The sequence below is a fragment of the Rattus norvegicus genome, chromosome 17 (genome assembly GCF_021556685.1).
Source record: "Rattus norvegicus strain SHRSP/BbbUtx chromosome 17, alternate assembly SHRSP_T2T, whole genome shotgun sequence".
NCBI classification, from domain to species: domain Eukaryota; kingdom Metazoa; phylum Chordata; class Mammalia; order Rodentia; family Muridae; genus Rattus; species Rattus norvegicus.
Genome location: NC_141550.1, coordinates 10,926,851 through 10,954,602, shown reverse-complemented (window position 1 = coordinate 10,954,602; position 27,752 = coordinate 10,926,851). Strand labels below are relative to the sequence as shown.

Here is a 27,752-nt window from a genome sequence, read left to right as displayed (position 1 = left end):
TTGAAAGAGATAACGATAAGACATGACAACGTAAGACAGAATAAGATAAAGGAGAAAACATCATATTGAAATTGGACATGGCAACCCGACAGGCGGGAAAGAGTTCCAAGAGCAGGCACGAGAGTCAGAGACTCACATGCTCTCAAGATCAGGAATCCCATAACAATACTAAGTTAATGGCTATAATGTATGTGCAGAGGACTTAGTGCTGACCCCTGTAGGCCATGTGCTGGCTGCTTCAGACTCTGTAAGCTTGTATGTGCTTTGCTTGGTTGACCCCTATCTCCTCTGCTTCTTATAACAAGGCAGTTTTTTTTTTTTTTTTTTTTTTGGTGGAGACCTCAAGTTTAAATTCTCTTTCCTCATGTCTAGCAATGCTTCTCTGTATATCTTCCCATTTGCTCCTGGAGGAAGTCTCTCTGATGGTGACGGGATAAGGCACTAATCTGTGAGTATAGCAAAATATCAATCGGAATCATTTTATTAAATTTTTAAAAGACCGGGAGTGTTTGATTTTACTGTAGGTCTCTGGGCTATACAGCCGTAGTCTCTTGTTCATGGTGACCTGAGCTGTGTTGTGTATGAGTTCCTTCTCGTAGAGTGTGCCACAGGTCAAATCAGACAGTGCTTGGCTACTCCCACAAGTTCTGTGCCACAACTGTGCTAGCATATTCTGTAGGTAGGAAAGATTTGTGTGTCAGGGGTTTTGTGGCTGGGCTGGTGTCCACATTTCCTCCTTGGTAGCCTACAGTGTAACTCCCTGTATTACAGAGGCTAGAACACAGGGCTGAGGGCTCCATGTAGGCACCACTGGACTTCTCCATGTTCAGCGAGTTTTGTGGATCTTATCCTTGGTCCCACTGTCAGTTTGAGGAGAGTAGCCTGTTGGTTTAGCAACAGCCTGGGTTGTTTGGGGGATTTCTAGGGGACCCCCTTGGGCAGTAACTTAGTCCTACCACTAAAAGCCTTGCTTGGCTATGAGAGAGAACTAATTGAGACGCTATATCCCCCATTACTGAAGTCCTCATCAGGTTCACCTTCATATACTCCAGGAAGTTTCTATTGCCTTAGGTTTCCACACCGCCACCTAAGTGCTCCCGGTTCCAGCCGTGTTCCCCACACTCTCTCCCTCCACTCCAAGTCCCCCCACCTCCTATTCTCACCCACTCCCAGTCCATCTCCAAAACCTATCTCATGTTCCTCTCCCAGGGATATCATGGGGCTTTCCTTAGACACCTCGTTACCTAACCTCTCTGGGTCTAGGGATTATAGCTTGGTTATCGTTTACTTTAGGGCTAATAGACTCCTTTAAGAGAATACATACCATGCTTATCTGTGTCCGGACGACCTCACTCAGGATGATCTTTTCTAGTTTCATTTGTTTTTCTGCAATTTTCATGGTGTCATTTTTTAAGCAGCTGAGTAATACTCCATTGTGTGAATGTACCACTTTTTTTAAAAATCCATTCCTCTGTGGAGGGATATCTGGATTTATTCCAGTTTCTGGCTATTATAAGTAAAGCAGCTATGACCATAGTTGAGCAAGTGTCCTTGTGGTAGGATGGAGCGCCTTTGGGTATATGCACAAGAGTATTATTGCTGGGTTTTAGGGTAGGCTGATTCTCATCTTTCTGAAGACTCGACCTATGATTTTTATAATGGTTGTACAAGTCTGCACCCCCAGCGGCAATGGAGGAGTGCTCCCCTTGCTCCAGATCCTCACCAACATGAGCTGTCACTTATGTTTTTGATCTTGGTCATTCTGATAGGAATAAGATGGGATCTCAAAGTAATTTTAATTTGCATTTCTATGGTGGCTAAGGTTGTTGAACATTTCGTTGTTTCTCAGTCATTTGAGATTCTTTTTATTGAGAATTTTCTTTTTAGAACTACCTCCCATTTTAAAGTTAGGTTATTTTTTTTTATATCTAGGTTCTTGAGTTCTTTATATATTTTAAATACTAGTCCTCTATCAGATACCAAGTTAGTAAGAATCTTTACCCATTGTGTAGGCTGCCATTTTGTCTGATTGATGGTGTCCTTTGCCTTACAGAATGTTACAGTTTTATACGGTCCTATTTGTTAATTGATGATCTTAGTGCTATTGGTAATCCACTCAGAAAATCTTTTCTTCTATCAATAAGTTTAAGGCTATTTCCCACTTTCTCTTCTCTCAGGTTCAGGGTATCTGGTTTTACGTTGAGGTCTTTGATCCACTTGGAGTTGAGTTCTGGGCAGGATGATAGGAATGGATCTATTTGCATTCTTCTACATGCCAACGTCCAGTTTGACCAGCACCATTTGTCAAACATGCTGTCTTTTTTTTCCAGGGCATATTTCTGGATTCTTAAAACATCAGGTGTTCATATGTGTGTGAATTTATGTCGAGGTCTTCAGTTCCATTCCATTGATTGACCAATATGTCTGTTTTTATGCCAATTTTTTTTTATCACTATAGCCCTGCAGTACAACCTGAAGTGGAGACTGGCTGGTCCTTCAGTAGCTCGTCTATTGTTCAGGATTGTCTTAACTAGCCTGGGCTTTTTGTTTTCCCAGAGGTTGAGATTTTCTTCTCAACGTCAGTGAAGAATTGTGTTGGAATTTTGGTGGAGATTGAATTGAATTGAATGTGTAGATTGCTTTTGGTAGAAATGGCCAGTTTTACTCTGTCCGTCCTACTGATCCATGAGCGTGGGAGATCTTTTTATCTTCTGGTAAGTTTTTCAATTTCTTTCTCCAAGGACTTGAAGATTTTATCATACAAGTCTTTCACTTGCTTGGTTAGAGTTAGCCCAAAATACTTTATATTATTCGGGGCTAGGTTATTGTTATTTTGTCTTTTTTTTTTTTTCGGAGCTGAGGACCGAACCCAGGGCCTTGCGCTTGCTAGGCAAGCGCTCTACCACTGAGCTAAATCCCCAACCCCTCGGGGCTAGGTTTTTAAAATATGTTCTTATGACTCTCTGGGTTTCCTCGGTGTCTGTTATGTACCCCTTTTTGTTTCTGATTTTATTAATTTGGATATTTTCTCTCTGACTTTTAGTTAGCTTGCATAAGGGTTTTTCTATCTCGTTGATTTTCTCCAAGAATCAACTCTTTGCTTCGTTGAGTCTTTGAATTTGTTCTCTTTGTTTCTATTTCATTGATTTCGGTTCTCAGTTTGCTGACTTCTTGCTTTCTACACCACTTAGGTGTGATTTCTTCTTTTTGTTTGAGAGCTTTCAGGTGTGCTATTAAATTGCTAGGAACAGGATCTCTCCATTTCTTTTTCACTTAGTGCTGTGAACTTCCCCCATATTACCTTTCACTGTGTCACATAAGTTTGCGTGTGCTGTGGTTTCCTTTTCATTCGATTCAAGGAAATCTTTACTTTCTTTTTTAAAAATTTCTGGCTTGACCCAGTATTCATCCAGGCATTCCATTTTGTGAGTTTGTAAGCTTTCTGTTGTTGTTGGTATCCATTTTCAATCCATGGTGGTCTAATAGGACAAAGGGCGTTACTTCAATTTTCTTCTATCTGTTAAGACTTGCCTTGTATCTGAGCATGTGGTCAATTTTGGAGAAAATTCTATGAGATGCTGAGAAAAAAGTATATTCTTTTGTTTTCTGAATGAAATGTCCTGTAGATATCTGTTAGGTCCAGTTGGTTCATAATGTCTGTAGGCTCCAGAATTTCTCTGCTTAATGTCTCTGGGTGACCTGTCCATTGATGAGAGTGGGGTACTGGTGTCTCCCACTATCAGCCTGTGAAGGTTGATATGTGATACAATGTAGTAGTGTTTTATTTGTCTTTCTGGTTTTGGTTTTGTTTGTTTTACCAACTTGGGTGCCCTTGTTTTTAGAGGAGAGATATTAAGAATTGAGACATCGTCTTGGTGGATTTTTCCTTTGAGTGCGCAGTGTCCTTCCCCATCTCTTTTCCTTAGTTTTGGCTTGAAGTCTATTTTGTTAGATATTAAAATGGCAGCACGGGATTGCTTCTTATATCCACTTGTTTGGAATAACCTTCTCCACCTCTTCTATATCTAGCCTGAGGTAATCTCTAACCGCAATGCTGTGAATTCTTGAAAGGATGCAACAGAAGGATGGATCCTGTTTTTGCCTCATTCCGATCGTCTGTATCTTTTGATTGGGCAATTGAGAACATTGATATTGAGAGATATCAATGACCAATGATTATTGATTCCTATTATTTTGTTGTTGGTGGTGGAGAGGTGGTGTGTGTGTGTGTGTGTGTGTGTGTGTGTGTGTGTGTGTGTGTTTTCCTTCTTCTGATTTTGATGGTGTGCGGTTATTTATTCCCTGTGTTTTCATGTGTGTAGTTAATCTCCTTGGGTTGGCATTTTCCTTCTGAAGCCTTCGGTAGAGCCAAACTTGTGAACAGCTATTGTCTACGTGTGACTTTACTATGGACTAGCTTATTTTCTCCTTCTAAAGTGAATGACAGACCTGGAATGGCATCTGTGGTCTCCTAGAGTCTGCAGCACATCTGTCCAGGCCCTTCTGGATGCTAGAGTCTCCACTGAGAAGTGAGGTGTAATTCTGGTAGGTCTGACTTTATATGTCACTCTGTCTTTTTCCCTTAAAGCTTTCCACATTTTCTCTTTGTTTTGTATGCTTAGTGTTTTGATTATTATGTGCCAGGGGACTTTCTTTTCTGGTCCAATCTACTTGGTGTCCTGTATGCTTCTTGAACTTTTATAGGCATCTCCTTCTTTAGGTTAGGAAATTTTTCTTCTTTGATTTTGTTGAAAACATTTTCTTGGCCTTTGAACTTGGATTCTCCACTTTCCTCTCTACCTATTACTCTTAGGTTTGGTCTTCTCATAGTGTCCAAGATTTCTTGGATGTTTTGTGTCAGGAGTTTTTAGATTTAACATTTTTGTTGTTGACTGTATCCACTTTGCTTTTTTTTTTTTAAATCATATCTTCAGTGCCTGAGATTCTCTCTTCTATCTCTTGCATACTGTTGGTGAAGCTTGACTCTGATGTTCCTGTTCAAATTCCTATATCTTTCATTTCCAGAATTTCCTGTTTGAGGTTTCTTTTTTTTTTTTTCCGGAGCTGCTGGGGACCGAATCCAGGGCCTTGTGCTTGCTAGGCAAGCACTCTACCACTGAGCTAAATCCCCAACCCCTCTGTTTGAGGTTTCTTTATCTATTCTATTTCCAATTTCAGGTCTTGAGTAGTTTCAATTATTTCCTTACACTGTTTGTTTCTGTTTTCCTGCATTTCTTTAAGGAATTTATTAATTTCCTCTTTAAGGCCCTCTATCATATTCATAAATGTTCTTTTAAGGTCTTTTTCTTGTATCTCAGCTATGTTGGAATATTCAAGCCCTGCTGTGGTAGGATAGCTTGGCTTGAGTGGAGACCTAGTACACTGGTTGTTTTTGATTGGTTCTCATGCTGGCAACTTGTCATCTGGGCTTGGGATGATTAAAGGTCTAAGTGCTGATTTCTAGATTGTCTTTGTTGGGCGGGTGTTTTATTCTTTGTTTTCTGTTTCCTCTCTGGAACAGAAAACTTCAGAGAGAGTGTTGCCTTCCTGTTGCCTGCTTTCCTGGCTTGTTTAGCTGTTGTGTTCACAGGGAATGCCTGCTAGTGGAGGCTGTCTAACTGGAATGAGTTAGGGGAAGGAAGGTTGGAAGAGAAAGTTCTTTGTGGTCTGTTGGGGATGGGGTCAGGCAAGAAAGGGAGACCATAGTAGGTTTCTAGTTATAGAGCTTGGAAGGAGATGGGGTTTTGGAGGGTTGAGTCTCAGGAGCCATAGGAGAGGTATGGTTTTGCTTTTAATCTAAGCATTGTCCCAGAAGGGGACATCCCAGAAGGGATGCCTTCTGGTATTAGGGTCCGGCATGCTGTGACAAGTTGGGGGATGGAGGAGGTTAGGAGCGATGGTTTGTAGGATCCACGGGAGATGAGAGCAGAAATGACAGGACTGCAGTTGGTCTTCTGTTGCAGCACTAGGGAGGAGATTACAGGGTTGGGTCTGGGGAAACAGAGGCAGGAGATGCTCTGTGGGAAGTGGCCTGGAGCTTAGCTGGAGCTGATGGATTTCCATTCCCAACTCCTGGAATGCGGAGCTTCTGGGGCAAGAGGTAGGGACTCAAGGTTCTGAAGGGAGGTTGCCAGGGCTTTAGCCTTCGCTACCAGTGTCTGCCAGCTGTGTGCATGGAGGCGCGCCCCAGAACACTCATCACCAACGTGGCAACAACATGAAAGGTTCTGCTTGCTTTGAAGAAGGCTAAGTAGTCAGAAAAAGGTCTCAACCCTTGGCATGCTCTTTAAAAATGTTCGCTCTCATTGTTTACATTAAATATACAATAATCTGTATTTTCCAAAATCCTTCAAACCTTCGTCTTTATCACCTCTGATCTCTCAGTGGTTTCCCCTTACCTAAGCCTGGCCCTTATCGCTTCTGTCTATTTCTTTGACCATCCTTAATGTTCCACCAGGTAGGCTTTTTGTTTTGTTTTGTTTTTTTGTTTTCAAAAATCAGGCTGAAGATGATTATGTTTAACTGAGCCTAATTTATTAAAATAATTGCCTTAATGAATACCAGTTATTAAATGCTCATTTAGTTATGCGCTGCCCTTTGCTGGTACACGTAGTTCATATTAATCCTTATTAAACAAGACATGCAGCAAACCATGTAATTATAGACAAAGCACCTATAAAAATCAAAGGTAGGAGAAAAATGCTTTGAAGAGTGCTATGTAGTTGTTGAGACTTCCTGTGCCCTGCCAAGAACCCGGAACAGGAGGGTAACGATAGGTGGCGGCGTGTTGGTTGATTGCCCTAAGACCTGCGAGCCAAAGACAGAGAGAAATGAGGGAAAAGCCAGGCACCCAGCTTCCTACAGTTCTTTAAAAATGTCTCTTTTAGGTTAGCATACAGAGAGACAAGTTTCATCATGGCATGTTCATTCCTATGCTTGCCACACCTTCGAACAAGTCCCAGGGGGTAGATTCTGAGCTCACAGGGCTTCTTTTCTCAGGGTGAGCATGAGCGCACAGGTAGGACAGCATTGTCTGGGGAGCTGGGTATGGAACGGGAGCTTGTCTTCTCGCCTCTAAAATATAAATGAGTGATAACTTGCAGATTGATGTGTGCTCCCCTGCTAAATCCACCTACTCTAACTCCTAACTCCCTCAGAATGTGGCTTTATTTAGAGACAAGAATTTTGCAAGGGTCATCACATTAAACTGAAACAGAGGGTGGGCCCTGAGTTAGTATGACTGATCTCTACACACACACACACACACACACACACACACACACACACACACACACACACACGCGCGCTCATACACTCACTCACACACTAACTGGCTTAAACAACATAATTTCATGGGGTTACGATTCTTCAAGTCCAAGGTAAGTTATCAACAAAGTCACTCTCTTCTGATGGTTGGAAGGGTTGCCCTGTTCCTTTTTCCCCAAATTCTTGTGGTTTGTTAAGTGTCCCTTGTCTTGGACAATCACAGCCTTTCTGCCCACGGCTTCCTCAAAGACTCTTTCTGTGTATGCCCCCTTTTGCTCGTTGTAAATGATATACAGTCATGTTTGAGTAGAGCCTACCTGAATGGCTTCTGTGTAAAGACCCTACCTCCAAATAGTCACATGATGTGGGGTTAGGACTTCAACATATGAGTTTTGGGGTTAGGGGCAGATAGACCCAATCCAACCATGTATAGTGACTTTGCATAAACATCTGCCTCTCGTGAATTCAATTTGCTTACCTTCAGAGCGAGATGTGGCCAGACACCTTCCCAAAATGTTTACTCTTATGTACATGGCTTAGGCACAAGCCCCAGCCATGAAAGGGAAAGAGGCAGTTACAGTGGAAAGGAATGGCAAGGACTTCAGTCAGTTGAAGGGGACGGGTCTGCTGGCTCTGAGAGATACGCCATTCTCTGCATCTCTGTGGTGAGATCTTGACGAACCAGCTTCAGGACCTAGTCACTCTCAGGATCAGTCCCAGAGGTGACTGAAGGCGGGATAAGAGTTCCTATGCAGTAGAATTAAGTCATCTGAACTTCCTTTCGGTGTAGACATTGTAAAGGCAATTGGTTCAGTCACCTGTGCGCAGCTACGCTCGTGTCGAGCCAGAGTCTAGAGCTGGGAAATGATGCTTTCAGATTTCTTGCCATGCACTCTTTCAGCTGAAGTGACTCCTGACATCTTGGTAACATGTAAGCTATTAGCTCGGGCCTTCAGAACCCTGGCAAGTATAATGGGGGAGAGGATCCCATGGTTACCAGTCAGGGGTGCCTCTCAGAAATATGTGTCAAGCTTAAGTTTGCCCTCAGGGAGTGGGTTGACCTTGATGGATAAAGGAACAATTTAGTATTTTGTATAAATCAGAGCAGCAGATTGGGCGGGTACACTAAGGACGTACTTCAACCTGAGGTTTGCTGGGTGCTTCTTTGCAATGATCAATAGTGTGTAGTTGCCTGGGGTATAAAGGCGATGACTGTTGGTAGCCACGTTGATCAAGATCTTTTCCCAAGCAGCACCCCGCCGTAGGGTCCAGACTGTGATCATTGACCCTACCATCTCCATCAAAATCTACCACTCACTGCCCGTTTGTCCTGTCTCCTCTACTGGGGCACACTAGCTGTTGGGGTAGAAATCTTGTCTCGCATCCAGACAAATCACACCAAGCCAACATGGTTCCACATGGAGAGCTTTTAATGCAAGAACAAGACAAGGGAGAGGGGGGGGAGAGAGAGAGAGAGAGAGAGAGAGAGAGAGAGAGAGAGAGAGAGAGAGAGAGAGAGAGGAGAAAAAGTAAGGGGGACAGAAAATGTCTGCCTTTTATTTGGAATATGAAGTAACTGCTCCCAGGTGAAGGTGGGAACTAAGCCAAAGGTATGCTGGGAATGTATGGCTGTTGCCATGACAGCAGTGACCAGGTGGTGTCGCTGCTGGAGGCGAAAGCAATTCCTGATACCAACACTAGCTAGGTCCATCCTAGGGTGCCCACTTCCCTGGTTGTCCCACTGAAAGTGTCATGGACAGGTAGCTCCTTTGAATTCTGAGTGGCAGGACTGGTTACCTTATCCCTGCCACTTCTCAACTGCCCCAAAGGGACAAACACACCAATTCTAAAACCACAAGTTCTAAAGCAACTTGTCTACTTTCCCCTTCAAGACCATTCTCTCCCCCTACAGCTTTCCTCCGGGTACCTTGCTTTCAGCCTTTCCGGATTAGCCTGATATGCAGAATCCATGTGGCCTACTTTGTCTCATTCACCAGATGCCAAGCTTCTTCAGGGCAAGAGCCGGGGAAGACACGAAGAGTGACTGCCAAATGGAGTTGGGCTATCTACCAAGGTGGCTATCAAAGTTGAGAAGCAGTCTGTCCCTGCAACTGTCTGTCTGGGTGGCCACATCACGCCGAGACAGATCAAGGCCAACAGCCAAGTCACTATCCTGTCAGGGTGGTAAAGAATGTTGGATGATATACATGCCAGAGCCCAATATACCTCCCCGCCCCACACGCTCCCATCTAATACATGGGCCACAGCCCAGGCTGACCTCAGACTCATTGTATGGCTGAGGCCTGGACTGCTGACCATCCTGCTTCTACCCCCACTTCCCCCACCCCCCGTGCTGGAACTCGTCGTGGGCCATCATGCCATATACAGTGCTGGGGCTCAAGCTCAGGGCTTCACTCCCATACCTCTGTTTGAAGTGCAAATGCCATTTGCCAATTCATTTTTTCTATTTTTTCTTTTATCGATAAATAGATTTTTTCATTCATGTTTTCTTAATTTATTTTTTATTCACTTTACAACCCAGTATCAGCCCTTCCTCTTTCCTCTCCATACTCCTTCATATAAGTCCTACCACCATTCCACCGTCCCCTTTTCTTTTAAGAAGGGGAAGCCCCTTTCTGGGTACCATCCCCCTACTAACACCTCCCCTCCACCCATCAAGTCACTGCAGGATTCTCCCACTGAGGCCAGACGAGACAGGATTTACAGGAAGGCAGGCATCAGGCTCAGGGACAGCCCCTGCTTCAGTTGTTGGGGGACCCGCATGAAGACCAAGCTGCCCATCCACTGCATACATGCAGGGGGCCTCTGTCCTGCCGGGGTTAGCTCTTTGGTTGTTGATTCAGTCTTCGGGAGCCCCCAAGGGTTAGGTCAGTTGACTCTGCTGGTCTTCCTGTGGAGTCCCTGTCCTCTTTGGGTCCCTAAATTCTTCTCCCAACACTACCGAAAGACTCCCCACATTTATCTAATATTTGAGTGTGAGTTTCTGCATCTCTCTCCATTGGCTGCTGGGTGGAGCCTCTCAGAGGACAGTTATGCTAGGCTCCTGTCTGCAAGCAGAACAGAGTATCATTAATAGTGCCAGGGATTGGTGCTTGCCCATGGATGGATCTCAATTTGGGGCAGTCATCGGTTGGCTATGCCCCCAGTCTCTGCTCTGTTTTTGTCCCCGCACATCTTGCAGTCACGGCACGTTTTAGGTCGAAGTGTTTGTGGGCGGGTCGTTGTACTTCTCCTTCCACTGGGAGTCCAGCCTGGTTACAGGAGATGGACACTTCAAGTTCCATATCCCCCACTGATAGGAGTCTCAGCTAGAGTCGTCCCCATAGATGCTTTGGGACCCCATCCCAGGTCTCTGGCATTTCCTGGAGATTGTCCCCTCTCCCCAATCTCTCTTCTCTCTCCCCTGCTCTCCCTACATATGATCTCCCCCGTCCTGCTCCCCTACCATTGCTGGTTAATTTTTAAAATGTATTTATTCTTCAAGAGTTTCATACACCTGTACCATGTAACATAATTCTATTCACTGACATTTTCTCCCTCCAACTCCCTTTGGACTCCTTCAATAGATTCTGCTTGCAATAACATGTTTCCTTCTTCCTTTTAAAAATATCTCAATGTGTTTAGTGCTACCCTTGTGCTTATGGGTATCTGTCTGTTTGTCTGTCTATCTGTCTGTCTATCTATCTATCTATCTATCTATCTATCTATCTATCTATCTATAAATTTCACTTAGATTTTGACTGAGATTACATTGAATCTGTAGATCACTTTGGTGAGATGGCCACCACTACATTGTTGATTCTACCAATCCATGAGAATGAAGGTCTTTTCATTTTCTAGTATTTTCCTCCATTTATTTCTTCGTTATTTTACGTTTTCACTGTGGACACCCTGTAATTTCCTTGGCTAAGTTTACTCCAAGGGTTTTTCTCCCCTCTCTCATACCATGTCAGTATGTCTGTCATGTATATAGGAAGACTTGGCTTTTAAAGTGAGTTCTCTGAGACCTTCATACAAAGATGGATTTGATTATACTAACTCCCAACTCCCCATCTGTGCTTGACTCCTCCTCCAAGCCTTCCTTCCAACTTCCTGTCCTCTTTTCATAGCCCACTGAGACCTATCAGTGATGTACAATTGTGCATGGATATCGGGCCATCCATTGGATCCTGGATAACCTTTCAAGGGACATTTCTGTAAGGTTACTCACTTACTGTGCTAATTCTGTGACCTGAGGCTTTGCTCAAAGTCTGGACCGTGTCTACTTTTTTTTTTTTTTTTTTTTTTTTTAGTGGAATCTCTTCTGCCTAGAATTGTACCATCTTCAGATAGAGATCTTTGATATCTATTTGTAATCCTTTTCTTCTTTTGCCTTACTACTTTGGTTAGGACTTTGGAACAGGTTTGCAATTGTCCTTCTAAACTCTGCGTTCTGCTCATTTTGTCTGAGTTGTCACTAGCGACTACTCCTATGCAACTGGTGTTCTTGGAGGGGACGCGTTTTAGCTTTTCATATTGCTTGTGTTCCTCCAATGGGACCTGGGCGTCTAGAGTCACGTTGTCAGCTGTGTCTTTTGATGTGAATTTGGGGAACACAGTACACGGGCCACATATGCTTGTGGCCCTTTGCAGTGGCCAGAAGGTTCTGGATGTGTGGCAGGTGGGGGTTTTTGAATCCTGGAGAAGGGAGGGAGAGAGAGAAGACGCATGTGGTTCTAGATGGGTGCTGGGTGAGGCTATGGGGACTCTCTAGTGGGAAGAGGCCAGGAGAAGATGTAGAGGGTACCAGACTGGAAGTGTGCAGAGCTTTGGGAAGCTCTAAGTTAAGATAGTTTGGGAGGAGGAGACTCAAGTTTTCCACCTGTGCTTCTAGGCCATGTTAGGAAGATGCAGGCTTCCTGTCAAACACTTGGTGAGACTTTGGGGAGTCTCTAGTAGAGAGACTTGAGGAAGAGGAGAAGCATCTACGCTACCTGGGTCTCCAGGCCAGGTGGGTTAGCTCCATATGCCAATTTCCTATGTGTCTTTCTAGAGATATATTGCTCAAAGCAAACATACCTTGATTATAGTTTCACTTAATTAAATAATATGTTGTGATGATAATGAAGTAACTAATTAATGCCTGAATACCTCAATAGACTACTGAAATGTATTTCAGAACCATTAGGCTGGTTCCTCTTTCCTCCTTCCTTCCTCCTTCCTTCCTCCTTTCTTCCTCCCTTCTTTTCTCCTTCCTTCCTCTTCCTCCCTCGCTCCTTCCTTCCTCCCTCTCTCCTTCCTTCTTCCTTCCTTCCTTCCTCCTTCCTCCTTCCTTCCTACCTTCCCTCCCTCCATCCCTCTCTCCCTGCTTCCCTTTCTTCCGTGCTCACTAAATTGTTTTTAGTGCCTGGCAAGGAGTAGGTAGACTGTTAATAAATATTTATTGACTGAAAAATAAATGAGCGGATGTTCTCACCCTGGTTCTGAGTAGCTCACATACGTTAGTCTAGGGCAAATAAACCCTGGGCCGTCCTGCTCCAAGGCATTTGAAATGAGTGGAGCACCAATCAAAGATGGGGCTTCTAGTTCAGCTGGTCAAGCAGGTTGAGCCATGCTCTTCTCTCCCTACTTTTTATTTATTTAATTTTATTCCCCTTTTTATTCTCCTAATGATCTTGCTGAAAGTTTGCGACCACTGTTCACAGAGATGGATGCTGCTTCTGACATCACGTTCCCCTCTCTGCCCTTGTAGTGTGTTGTTAAAGAAGCCTGGGGGTTAAGGAGGCTAAATGGCTTTTCCCAGATTCACACAGTGCCCTGGATGACAGTAGGGCTAGGCCCATCAGCCAGAGGAATGGGTGTTACCCTGATAATCCATGCCATGGACAAAGCCAGGGTTTACACCGATCCTGCTTAATGGCTTTTACAATGATTCGAAAGTGCAACCTTTCAAGTTATCCCTTCAGAGCAGCGTTTCATCACTGACACGAGATAGTGAGCGCTTCATTATATGGGCTGATGAACGTGCTCTGAGGTCATTGAAGGCATCTAGCTGTGATGTTCAGCAAATGCAACCACATCCCCTAATAGTTCCACCCACAATGGAGCTTCAGTTCGCCATGCGTTTGTAAGGATATAACGACATCGAGGGTTGAGGACTCTGTAGATCCTTCACTGACTTACCTTCAGAGTTGCTATAATATCGTCCAATACCTTCATCAGAGCCCGTGAGAGACTCCAAATCAGGACACTGAAAATCTACATAGGGGGTTGCTGTCTGTGGGCATTGTAAAAGAATCCATATTGTTGTCTGAAGCTCTAAAATTTTGGGGTCATTTGTTATACAGTCATAGGTAGTTAAGAGCACACAGGGCCAAAGAGAACATTCATTTAGCAAGTATAGGATGTATGGGGACAGTCTGGCCAACAGTTATCCTCTAAGCCACACTGGTTTGAATGTAATGTAATATTATACTTTTGGGGTATAGCTTTGTTTCTGACCCATTGTAAGTTCACTTTGTTGTCTTGTGTATGGAGACACTGTTTTCTCAATAGTGTGTGTTAGAAATACCACCCTTTCCCTGTTGCATGGGTTTGCTGGGAAGGAACCAAGGGCATTCTTCCCAACTCTTGTTTATCCCATCTCTCTTCATAGCTCCTTTGAAACCCACCATAAACTCATGGTAGGTTTGTCAGATGTTTTGAAACCAGGGGATTCGAGACTTCAAACTTTGTTTTTAGTTTTCAAGATAATTTTGGCCAGTTATGAATTTTCTAGTTTTTGCCTATTTCTGCAAAATCGACATTAGAATTTTTATGGGAATTGCACTGAATTTGATAGATGTGTGATTTGTGTTGCATTGCTATTTCAGTAATATTACATCTTCCAATCCATGATTGTTGTCCTTTTCTATTTATTGGTGCTCTTTAGCTTCTCTCAGTAATGCTCTTGAATTTCTCAGCATTTCAGCTCTGGGGGTATTCTCCCTCTAAGTGTCTTAGCTTTATAGATGCTGCTATACGAGGCACTGTTTCCTTAATGTAGGTTTTGCTTTGATCGGTGTTCATGTATAGAAATGCAGTTGGTACCATGTGCTGATCTCGCACCCCACACCTTCACTGAATTTCTTTCTTCTACAAGCTTCTTAGCACCATGTCAGAACCAATGTTCAGTTCTCTTTTTCAGTTGTACGTTGCTTGCTTTCCTTGCCTACCCGATTGCTGTGTCTAGAACTTCTACACTATTCCGAACAGAGAAGGCAGGTATGGGCATCCTTAGCTTTGCCTCGTTAGAGAAAAGCTTTTATTTTTTTCACCTCTGAGCACCATCTTACCTAGGACTTTTTATCCCTGCAACTTAGTGAAGAGGTTTGCTGGTATTGCTAGCTTTTCTGTATTTCCACAGCCCCCATGAAGTCGTGGTCAACATTATTGCGTACTTCCTTTTTCATCCATTGAAATGATTTTAGGTTGCCTCCTGGAACTTGCAGATGCAATCTATCATACTGTTGCTTATTCTGTGTTGAGCCTTGTGAACCCCACTTGGCTGTGGAACCTGATCCTTTTAACATGTTGTTAAACTTAACTGATGAGGATTTTTACATCAATGTTTGCCAGTGAGATTAGTCTCTAGCATTTTTTCTATTAGTGTTTCTACTAATCTGGTTTCGCTATCAGTAAAACACTAGCCTTCTAGAAAGGCAGTATGAAGGTCTATCCTTTTCAATTTTTGGGAGTTTGAGGAGGAGGGACATTAATTCTTCTTTTAACTGTTGATAGTGTGAGTGGGCATAAGAAACTGGTCCCCCTCCCTTTTGTTGGGAGGCTGTTCCTCCCTCGGCCTGATTATCATCACAGAGGTCTGCAGGGCTTCTAGGGGGAAGGATAAAGACAGGGCCACCCTCGACTATTGCCTAACTTCAGCCTCTCTATATACAATGAGTCTGGTTGAATTCAAGTAGTAAGACAAGACAGAACTGCCAAGCTGTGACTGGGATCTTCAAGTCCCTGGTGAATGGCTGTTCTCTTTTCCTTCTGATGGACATCATGGTGCAGTTTGGTAGATAGGTCAGACTGCTACTCAATGGAAACACTTTACCTCTCCATGTAAGTCTGACATTTTGACAGGAGACCCATGTTCCCCTTAAATCAAGGCCATGTAAGAGAAGTTTTAGCTGCATTTTGTATTTATGTTCTTAGCCCCACAAATGAACAGGATAAACATCCTGGTCACAGCTTGTGGTGGTAGCACTAATAATGGCTGTCCCTTGACTCTGATGTGTCTGATTCTCAACACAGTGGACTTCTATCACAATCCTAGTGACAGAGGACAGTGATCATCTGTCTCAGGTGGTTTTTCTCATTTCTAGAGGTGATATGATTCCAGAAATTGTACCTGATTTTGCTTTTCCATTTCTGGGCATAAAGTGGCTCCCCAGGAGGGAATTGTTGCGTACAGAGAGGGAGTTAATATTATCTTTGCTTGCACATATAGACAGTGTATCCTGCTAGTTCGGATGATTCTAACTCAGTCAGCATGCTCAGGGTCTTGTCCATGACCTTACCAGTATAGATGCTTAATGAATAGCGTCTCAACATGACACGTGAAAAGGAGTGATTGTTTCATGTCCCTTTGTTTTAATCCTGGCAACCACTGAACTCACCCGCCATACATATAAAGATCGTTTTTAATCCATTTGAAGGAATCATAAGTAGGGAGTCCTTGGCTTGATGATTCTCTGTGTGAGTTTTGGATTTGAAACTCTACTGATATTGGGAAGTGGCAGGGAGCCATAGCTCCCACTCTGTCCTCTAATCATGAAGGAAAAGGGCCAGCATGCTACAGTGGGCTGAGTTGCTCCAGCCAGGTGCCCAGGGCATTGATTCTATGCATTGTCAACTCGAGATATTTCCAACTTTTGGCGGCTTTATCATGATCTAAATCCACGGTAAGTTGAGGAGATCTGAGGTGTCATCTGGCTAGTGTGCTTAACCATAGGAGCAAGAGCCTCAAAGCAGGAGACTCCAGAAACCATTATAGCTTAATAATCCCCCCACCCCCGTACTTGAATTCTTCAGAAACCAACCTTGAGACCAAGGCTGGAGAGCAAGTGGCGTTTGCAGAGGACCCAGAAGGCATGGTTGAGGGGTGCAGAAGGGAAGGAGGCCAGCACAAGTCACATTAACAGATGAATGTAGACTGGGCACTTGAAGCCTTGCCTCACTAGGAGCTGTTGAGAGCCTGCTCCAGAGCCTGTAGCATGTCAGCGGGATGTTTGCTTTAGCTCCTAACATCATCCTCTGGGGGCTGTGCTGGAACCCAGGCCTGTTCCATAGCCAGGGAGTCTTAGGAAGAGGGAGGGCTTCAGAGGCTTGCTTGAAGTAGTTGCCCGTAAGTTCTGGATGCTCAGAAGACTGGGGCAGAACATGAATGCCAATCTATGTAAAGCAATGAGGTTGCATTTATAAATGAGGACCGCTCCCCCCCCTTGTTTGTCCCTGACCACAAGTCCTTCCAAACTCCAAAGTCCTCTGTAGGCCTACCACCAAAACCTTTTTGGCTCTTAGAATGTGAGACTTCCTTTCCTTTACAAAGACCTGTCAGTCCTTCACGGTCAAAGTCCATGACTACGTGTTTGGAGCAAGAGGACCCCTCTACTTCTCTGTCCAAGTGTCTCCCCCATTATTTCAGGCAGCACATGGTAGAATCAGGTTAATCTTTGCAGCTGACTTGCATCTGTCTAACCACAAGCGCGACTCACACCTTACCCCAACATAGTCGCTCTATCTCTTGATATTTGACTAATTTGTTCAGCATTTTTCGGTTGTTTATAAGCATTAGTTAAGTTCCCAGAATCCCTTTCTCTCCCACCCTCTCCATTCCTTACTTTCTAGACAGTGGTAAGACATGCCCGCTGTTTCGTCTAGCCTAGGAGGATTAACACAGTACCATGAGCCATGGGCTTACTGTATTTCATAATATAACCAGTGAAAAAGAAGGAGACATATGAAGGAGGTTGGCCTAGCCCTGCAAGCAGTTCCTGAGACATATTTATATAATGACGCTCCTTCACCATCAAATACCTAGATGTCCCCAGCAATATCCCTTGGTCCCTTTCCTTCGAGTTCGCCTCCAGTGTATTAAGGCCAGAAACATCACTATATTACTGTCTCCCAAGTGTCTCAAGGCCTGAGAATGGGGTCTCACAAACACATTCTTCACTGCGGGACACTTTTAGAACCTTGCCTGTGATGTGCTCACTGGGGCTTAGTAAGAAGCAATGAACAAGGTTCAATGAGTGGCTGTCACCCTGGAAATGCTTCTGACGGCTGGAGACAAGTGCTCTGCAGAACAGAGCTTGGAGGATGGAGAGATGGCTCAGCGGTGATGAGAACTTGTTCTTGCAGAGGACCCAGGTGCCCATCCAAGCACCAAAAGAGCAGCTCATGAGTGTCAGTATCTCCAGTCCCAGGGGATCCATTCACCTCTTTTGACCTTGGTAGGCATCGGGCACACCCATGGTACACACACCCATGGAGAAAGAACAAAATACACACAAAATAACAAAGAAATCTAAATTTATTTTAAAAGAATGGGGTTTGGAGGTTGCTTTTCTGGAGTATGTATTTGTCATATATGTCATGCTGGGCTGCTAAAAAGCTTGATTCAGGAGTTTACACAGTTTTCAAGGGTCCTATGGATGTCCCTGACTCCTGACACCTGTCATTTATCCAGTGTCTGCTGGGTGCTTTATTACACACACACACACACACACACACACACACACACACACACACACACACACACACACACACAAACAGCTTGCTGGTATAAGCTAAAATAAAGAGCTGCTGGAAAAGGCTTTCTGCTAAGGTGCAGACTCTGAAAAGAATCATGAGCCTCCCACTACTACTTTGGTGAAGGCGGGCAGGAGTTACACTCTGGGCTTACTGAGAGCCAGGCCTGGGTCCATAGCTTGCTTGAGGCCAGTGCAAAATGAAAATATGGGGCCACTGTTTGAATACTCCGAGATCAAAGATGCTGATCGCCGAGCTATATCATGGCATGGACTTGGCCAGCCACACCCCACAAGGTTGACCGTGGGGGTGGGAGGTGGGCACTGGGGAAGCAGTTGCGGGGAGATCTCCAGCAGGCGGTGGTGGGATGCTTCACTGGCTCTCTGTGGCACTAGCAGTCATACTGACTGCTACATCTCCTGCCACTCTAAGACACGCTCTCTCCTGCACCACTTCAACAGGAGGCTCCTTTGGCCTACTTCACCTCCGATTAAGCAATGTGCCTAAAGGTGACCCAGGACTTCCTGTGTGTTAGAACCCCACACGGGAATGATACCTGTGGGAGAGATGGGATTGTGGGAGGGGTCAACCAGGTTATGAAGCTTGGGCAAGCTTATTCACGCCCGGGCTGCTGCTTCACAAGGTGGGATTTTACTTTTCCTTCCCAGAGACTCTTGGTCACGTCTCTTCTCTTCTTAGTCAGACTTTGGAAGGATGAAGGAAAAATAGCTGTATAAGGGCCCCACTTGTAGGGAGCGGGGTGCTCAGGGTGGAAAAGCCGAGCTCTGAAGCCAGACGACAGTCCTGCTGTAGCTTCTCACCCTCTCCTGGGTCTATGGAAGCTTGACTGATGGAGAAGCAAGGCGCTAATGGTAAACAAGAGGCACTGGGTCGTCTGGATTTGATTCACCCTCGTCCCCACTGCACAGTAGGCCGAATAATTGATGTTGGCTACACACCAGCCTCCTGAGTCTCTCATCTCCCAAGGCCTCCGACCATCTTCGTCAATTAAAGCTCAGTGTGACAGTTGTTTCTGAAACAAGGAGCCAAATGAATAGAATTAATCTCCCTGATTTAAATCCATTAGTGCCTGTGATACACTGGTGTTTAAGAGGTACTTCACCTCACTGGGTCATGCCCAAAGGGGTCACAAGCTGACTCACAGTTAATAGTGGGGAAGGTTTTAATGGAGGGAGCAGCTTTGAAGAGGGCAGGGTGTGTTCAGAAGCTTGAAGGCTTAATGCACTTTTAATTAAATGTGTTTAATAGGATTCGGCACCAGCTATCATGCCGCTGCAGAGAGATTCATTTTATATGCTCAGTTAATTACATGTGTGGTATTACCCCAAGTGTAAACATTTGATAACTCGGAAAGCAGTGTGGCTCCCACAGGTTCCCCAGAGGTCTGCTGGCACGTAAGGGTTAGTTCAGTCCTTGTCCCACCTTTTAACCCCCGTGAGGGACCTTCTTTTAAGAAAAGATTTATTATTTTAAAACTGTGTTTGTGTGCATGCATGCATATCTCTCTCTCTCTCTCTCTCTGTGTGTGTGTGTGTGTGTGTGTGTGTGTGTGTGTGTGTGCGTGCGCGAGCGCTTGCGTGCATGACTGCAGATTCCTGTGGAGCCAAGAGGTGTCGGACCCTCTGGAGCCGGAGTTACAGGAGGTTGTGAGCTGTCACACAGAGATGCCGGGAATCAAACTCTGGTCCTCTGGAAAAGCAGCAAGTGTTCTCAACAGCAGCGCCATCCCTCCAGCCACCCTTCCTCCCTGCTTTTTGACAAGGATTCATTGTCTGGTATATCCAAGGCTAGCCTTAGACTGTGTAGCCAGGAATGACCTCGAATCTCCGATCTTTTTCCACAGGGCTTCCTTGACTGCTGTTCTGTAGCAGGAGGGAGGCAGGGCCACACTGCCAGAACCGTGCAAAGCCAGCTTCTCCCCTGACAGCCGTGTCTACCAGGTACTGGGCCATCCCTTGGTCACGTGACATGTCTCAGAATTTGCATTTATGCTTTGATATAAACTCCTTTGTAGGCTTGTTTTTTTGTTTTTTTTTTTAATTAGCGACACTAAACAGCTTGCTACCCTGCTCCCTCTGCAGCCAATGGTGTCTCCCTTTTTTCTCTGATCCAACTCCAACTCCTTTTCTTTCACGGCTCTGTGTTTTTTTTTTTGGATCCAAAACTTCCTCTATGGTATTTTTTAAATAAATAAACATGTTCACAAAAATAAGAAAGATAAAAAGGTTCAGGCAAATTAATTTTCATATATATATATGACCGAACTATTATATAATCATATAATATTATCCCATTGGTATCCATCTGGTTCCAGCCTCCACCAATGCGGAGGTCCCTTCTGTAAAGCAGCAAGCCGGTTATTGGCTTACATACAGCATATGCACAGCCTCCTGTGTGCGATTTAGAGAAACTCTGGATTACTCCTAGCACTGAACACAGAGGGAACATGCATGTATAGTTACTGTGTTGTCTCAGAACAGTGACAAGCTGTTCTTGTCCAGCTCAGATTTATTAACACTCTTTTCTGACGTGGCTGGCTCCTAGGAGGTGTGGTGCATGGTGTGACGTAGGAGGAAGGAAATGCAGCAGTTTCCCCCTGACCCTGGGAAGTCTAGTGTGCCTACAGCAGGCCTCCACTCACAGGGGCTCCGCAGAGACGCATAGCTTGTCCACAGTACCTGCCACACAGTTCCGCAACTTGGATGACCAACGTGCAGACGCTCACGTTGTATTGGCTGCCTGCCGCCACCTGTCAGAAAGTGAAAAGCAAACCAAAACCATCTTTCCATAATTGAAACACGGCCGGCAAATCTCACGGGCTGATACTTACAGGGAAGTAACTACACCTTGGTCCCATGCAAGCACCAGATAGGCAAATGCTCCTTAGATAAACAGAAGTTGGGTAAATTTCAGAATCGTGTTTATTCTCTGGGTCGCAAAGGAGGTTAAACAAAAATTTGTTATTAAATTGCCTCCAGGGCCAGCAAGATGGCTCGGCAGGGAATGGGACTTGCTGCAGAACCTGACCGCCCGAGTTCAATACTTGGAGCCCACATGGTAGAAGGAGGAAATGGAGTCCTGGTGGTTAGCTGTCCACCACGTGCATGTGCACACTCACACCCACCACACGAGCGAAGAAATAAACAGATTCTAGGAAAGCCTCCAAAGGGAGCTCTGTTTTTTTCCTGGGTGCTGCAAGGACAAGGGTGGCCCCAGGGCCTCTCCTCACCGTGATGACTCTTTTTTTTTTTTTTTTTTTTTTTTTTTTTTCCGGAGCTGGGGACCAAACCCAGGGCCTTGTGCTTCCTAGGTAAGCGCTCTACCACTGAGCTAAATCCCCAGCCCCAACTCTTATATTTTATAGTCTGGTGTCACCTTTACGTGGGCCTAGCAGGGAGAGAGTCCTTCTCGGAGAGGCTATGGGACGAGACACTTTCAGTGTCCTTTAGGGATTTATCTCTTTGGTTCTGGTTGTTCTTTCAGAGGACAGTGGGCATTCCGGAAGGGCCTTAAACTAGGCAAGCTCGGGGCTTACTCTTTCCCACACAGATGCACTCACTGGCTTGGGATTAGTTCCTGGAAAGCAGACAGAAAGTTTAACAGGAGACGCCTTGCAGTCAACGTGCTTGGAGAGGCAGGAAGCAAGGTTGGATGCAAGAGGCCAGGGATCTGTGATGTAATCTGTGTCAACTTCCCTTTTGATGACAGTTCTGAACATGGATTGGAAGTGAAGGTTTTAGGGGTTGAATGGGCGTCGATGAGGTCATGAGATGTCCATGGTGACATCAGCATTTTTAGAAGATGATAGAGAGACAGTCGGGATATCTCAGTTCTGTCTCAGCATGAGGTCCCATATGCAGTGTTGCCCTACAACACGACGCTCGTGCCAGATGCTCAGCAGATGCTTAACCTCAGCGTCATGGACTAATAACTAAATGTATATGCTATTGTCTCTAAGTCACCCAGTCTGGGGTATTTCATTACAGCGATAGAATATTTGAAGACAAGGATTGTCACTAATGAGGGCATCGGCTGCTATGTAAAGCCCTTATAGGTGTGGAGGTGGCTGTGAGAACTTCTATGACGGTCAGTCAGATTCAGACCCCTTAGGCCTCATTATAGGGACTCTAACCACAGTCTTCTCTCCGTGGAGACAAGAGACTGGGACACGGGTATGACCCTCCAGGATTCCCTGTTCTTCCATATTTCATATGTGTAAAGCACGCACCACGTGGGTTCCATGGTAGCAACCCACAAATACGGGTGACTGAGTCGGAGAAGGACTGCTGCTCTGCCTGTCAAACCCTCATTGCCTTGTGCTTGTCAGTAGACCATTCAGGGCCTGAGACTGTACAGCTCTTGAATGGAGAAAATGGCATGACCAAGACACTGTGCCTCTGGGGACTGAGGTATGAGGGAGTCGGTGTCCATGGTGGACTTTACACAGCAGTGGAAGGAGAGGCCACACCCCTCTCAGTTCTGGCTCCTCAGTAGATCATGACTACCGACACACACACAAGTATACCATGAGGCACATTGGGAAAAAATATCACACAGAAAAAGGACACAGAAGACCCACGTTAAGTCTTTGTTCTGACTTCAGTCATTACCAGTTACAATGTAACTGTGGGTTACACTGTGAGCATAGCTGTCAGAGGACTGTGGAAAACCCATGTTACATATTTGACTCTGTAAAGGTTAAAAAGAAGAGGAAAACATTTTTTCTTAATAAAACTATCTCTCTCTTCTAAATCTTAAGTTCTGTCATTGTGGAAGGCTACCCCATGTTCACCGAGCACAGAGCAACAGCGGCCCCCTTAGTTCCTGCTGTCCTTCTTCTCCAAGGCTTCAGTGCAGACTCTCTATTGGCCATGTACACTGCCCCCTGCTCTGACTGTGCCTCCTGGGTCCAGGTATGAAAGGCATCAGTGTCCAGCCTGCAGGCACAAGGCTAAACACAGTTCTATTTGCAGAGGTAAAAACATGGGCTGACGCTTGGAAATGAAAAATAGCAGACAGATGATCCCAGAATGGATCATTCTGTTGTCTTCTGGGACCAGGGACCAGGATCCACAGGGCAGTCAGTTCCTTTGTTTGGCCTCAGTTTCCTTGGAATCTCTCTCTCTCTCTCTCTCTCTCTCTCTCTCTCTCTCTCTCTCACACACACACACACACACACACACACACACACACACACACACACACTGGTCAAGCACACACAATTATATTGTCTTCTTAAACATGAGCATACCTGGGCATCTTTCTAATGTCCTTTCTTCTGGTGGAGGCTCGGCCCTCAGCCCTCCCCACTCTGATGTCATCCTCTCTGTACATCGTCCATTTGATCGGATGTGCCACCAAGCCTTGGGTCAGTTACCCGCTGCCATTGTGAAAGGGCAGCAGGCAGAACCAGCCCTAATCTCAGACTCCATCGATGCTCTTCCACAGCGGGATTGTTCCCAGGGACCAGGCATTCAGGCACAGGGTAAGATCCCCTCTGCTGATAACTCAGAGAAAGTCAACATGGTTTCGTTTCCAGTCCATTGTACTTATGAGTTTATAAGAGACAGATTTTTAGGGGTCCTTGTGTGATACCAGGAGTGTTGGCTTTCAGTCCTGACCTCCGCTGGCCCTTTGGGGACCTTATATCCTCTGTGTAAGATGTAGGCTTACTTCTGCCTCCAAGTATTCAGGATTCTTCACAGAGGGTGAAGGATGGCTTCCAACATGGCTTCCTGGTATTTGCTATCTCTTCCGGAGTCTCTCAGAAAATGACTGACCACTGCATTATAACAGCTCCTTCCACCTGGCATGAGACCCAACACCAACAGGAGATGCCGGAGCGATAGACAGGACCCAACGGGGGGGGGGGGGGAGTCACATTCTTCCCCATACATGTACACCTACAATGATGTTTATTTGTAAGCCAGATACATAAATGAACAACGTAATAGTGAGACAGAATTATCGTAGCAACCCTATCAATGTTATGTAGACGTGTTTCCTCTCTTCCTTAAAACTCACTTCCATACATTGTAAGGGGATATGTTTGACTATAAATACCTTGAAACCTGGGTAAAGAGGTCTTTTGTATTTGAAAACAAATTTGTATCGACAGAAATAGATGCAGACCAATTGCCGAATGCTCGATACCATGGAGACCGTGCAAAGGGCTGGTACACCACACGATGAGGGCACGATGGTAGGGGAATCATTTATGCCAGTTTAATACAGATGGGATTTTAAGGGTGTTTTTGTTCCCTCCCTGCAGGGAGGCTGAACTGTGGGGAGTGGCAGGAGCAGGAACTGCAGGTGTACAGGCCCCAGGTGCACACACAGAGGTCTGTAGGACAGCAAGGTAGCTGGGGTCTGGAGTGACACAGGCCAGGGGTCATGGGCTCAGGAGGTTGGTAGAGCCATTTGCGTTCTATGTTAGATACACACTAGAGGATGCCTGATACCCGTAAAGCAATTTCACTAGAGATCCAAGGGAGCTTCAAACTCAAAAGCACAGTAAGGAAGCAGCACCATCATCAGACATAACAACTGTTCCACCGCTATGGGCTCAGCCAACTGAGGAGCAAAGACACTCAAGAGAAACCACAGCTTTACTACGCTCAGACTTGGCCATCTTTCTGTCCATCCCTGCCTGGTCCAGTGCCCTGCTTACACAGATATGTCTACTTTGTTATAGGAAGTCTCCCCTGGCCTCAGGCTCCCCATGGGAGGTATGGACCACAAACCGGAGTAGCGGGCTGCCATGAAATAACAGTGGAAGTGCTAGATGCTACCTTCATCCCATGTGTCTCCTCATGGACGGCCCACTTTGGAAACATTCAATAAGGAATTTTGGTAAGAACATGCTAAAATCAAACCCCTCATTTTCCGACTATCATTCCCTTTGTATAATTAAGGGTGCGGGGAATCTTCACGTTTGCTCTTCTGCGGTCAGTCTTGGGTCATATGGGGCAATGGTGGAAACTGAGCTGGGAGGCTGTTAGTGAAAGTCATTGGTTAGCAAGTGGGGCAAGTCCAGTGTGGAGAGACTGAGACAGTGGTCAGCATCCTCTCTAAGCTGAGGGAGGCCCCGTGCTTGGTCCCTACACATCACAGAGGAAGATGCACGTTCTTAGAGTTGCAGCAATGTCCTGTCTCACTAGGTCACAAGTCCAGACCACAACGCAGCTCTCGTTCCGCCACCAGCATTGACAAGCTGCTGTGGTTTGGTTCCCCACGAGTACATCCGCTCCTGAGTTCCTTCTGAACTTCTGATGCTGAATCATTCCTTCCGTTCTGGAGATGTTCAGCGGTGGCACTTTTGGGAAGTGATTTAGTCATGACGACCGACCAGTATACTTCTGTCAGGACGTGCGGTTAGTTGCCCCAACACCTGACCACCATGCAGTAAAGCCGCTTTGGCATTTGTCTCTTCCCACCTCACCTGTTGCTTTTCTAACTTCGTGCTATGTTATAACGGAGCGTGAGGTCCAGCCCCGTGGGCAGAGCCCCGCCCAAGCTCCTGGACTCTCGGTAGCAGAACCATGAGCAGAAATAAATCTTCCTTGGATAGTCTCTACCGTCAGAAAATAGAGCGGGAATGGAAAAACGATTCCCATGGTCCCATCTTCTGACTAACAGTTGAACTGGGTATTAGTGTGTCAGTGGTGAGGTCCTTAGGGAGGTCTTTCAGAGGCCGTCTTCCTCCCTGTGCGGCTAAATCCACACACACAAGGTGTGACACAGCAAGAAAAGGGATGGGTCACAGACACAGATGCTCAAGGGGCAGGGGGTTTATCCAAAATATCTGGGTCAAGGAAAGATGTCAGACACAAGTGACAACTCCAATTCACACGACATGTGGGATGTCTTCACACAACAAACCCGCAGATATGAAAACCAGCTTGGGGTTTGCACAGAGCAGGGCACTAACGATGAATGACAAGGAGAGAGGCATGGTGTTCATGTTTCCTAGAGGGAGGCGTCACGGGAAGGGGCATGGCGTCATGTATTTCCCAAAACGTCGCTGAATGGCACATTCACACAGAACAGAGTATAATGGAAAAGAAACCTCTGTGAGTTACCGTAAAAGCATCAGCACACGGCTTACAGCACATTTAAAAATAACCTGCATGTAATGTCACCCAAAGCCAGTTCTACCAGAGGAGATGTAGGGGGTGCCGTTTCTCTATTTATGCATTTAAATTCACCCCAAATGCTATTCCTCAAAGTCCGTAAACAAATTTTCAGAAAACATAATCATTGCTACTGAGGCGCCGTCTTCTGGCTCCCCCAACCTCATGCACATGCTGAGGGGAAGAGGAGCTCAGGGAGAAAGGAAACACACAGAACGAACAAGCTCACACTTGAAGTTACTAATCACGTCTGGTCTCAGTTTCTTTGACTGCAGGGTGGGGATATTTCCAGTTTTGCAGGGCACAGCACCTGGGCTGGACTGGCTCATGGCGGAAGTTGCTAGTAGAGGAGGCCCTCTGCAGAAAGGCATTGCATGTCAGAATGCTGGAGTTGGCCTTTCCACTCTCAATCATGGCTGCTCGGAAGGACTGGCTGTGATCCCAACACTGGGAGTTGTGCTCCATGGAAGTCTGATGCAGGCTGACCCCATACTTGAAGTTGCAGCGAGAAATACCAACTTCAAACTCCAGTGACACCACCCTTCCCACCCCACCCCCACACCTACTATGTCTTCAGGATTACTGGAAGAGTAAAGGAAGGTGGCTTTGCCAGCAGATCCCCTGGTGTCCAGGGTAGGTATCTACTGTTTAAAGGCTAAATCGGCAGGGTTATAAGAACCCCTGCAGAAACCACGGGAAAACCATGGATGAAAAAAGCGGCTTCCAGTCCTTTCTCTACCACCGTGTATTGTTGGTGAGGTCGTTTCCAGATCGTGTGTCTCAGTTTCCCGATCTGGACGGCAGCGGGTGCTAAGAGAGGGTCCTACCCATTTCCGCCCTCCTCTCTCTTTCCTGCTGTATGATCCTCGAGTCCCAAGATCTCTTGGTTTAGTTCCAATTTCCCATTGGCCGTGGCATCTCTGGGACTCAGGGGGTCAGGGCTGGCAACTGGGAGGTGGGAAGCCGAGGGCTGGTGCCAGCTTTCCTGACCCTCTGCCACGGGAGCTGGGCGCAGTTCTGGGGCTATTGTACTCAGGGGAGGTCTTAGCTGGAGAGGCTGCCAGCCCGACTGCCTAGGCGCCAGAGCTGTTTCATTATTTCATCAAAGTTCATTATGCTGGGGAGGAGACCAGTAATAAACCATGATTACAAGTGTCTCCAATGAACACTTAAAGACATAATTCGGGGTGTGTACTTTCTGCGGCACCCCTGTTTGTGGTCACAAGGCGCATGGAGATTTGCGCCCCCGATATGCGGCAGTCTTGGCGTTAGTAAGTGAAAAGATGCCTAGAGAACTCGGTTCAATTTGTCTCGGAACTAAGTTGGTTGTTTTCTATGGGGGCATGATTTGCCACTTTTGAAAACACAGTTAAGTATGTGTGGAAAAGGCAGGTACGGTGATACCGGAGACTCGCCGGGGTTGAATGGCAGCCAGACATATCAGGTGTCAAGAGCGAGGAATGGCTTTGCATGCTTTCTCTTCACAGCGCCCCCCTCCTGGTCCCTAGCTCCCCAGTGCTTGTGAGACAGCTGTTT

The 27,752-nt window shown here is 45.7% G+C and overlaps 1 long non-coding RNA gene across 1 annotated transcript in view; it reads left to right on the top strand.

The window, feature by feature from the left end:
* LOC108348510 (uncharacterized) overlaps nt 1-25,516 on the top strand; it is a 34,869-nt gene extending 9,353 nt beyond the window's left edge. Inside the window, exons 2-4 of the long non-coding RNA XR_015642000.1 lie at nt 19,928-20,024; nt 24,779-24,936; nt 25,245-25,516. This is a non-coding gene — a long non-coding RNA (uncharacterized LOC108348510). The remainder of the gene's footprint in view (nt 1-19,927; nt 20,025-24,778; nt 24,937-25,244) is intronic.
* The last annotated feature ends 2,236 nt before the right edge of the window (nt 25,517-27,752 follow it).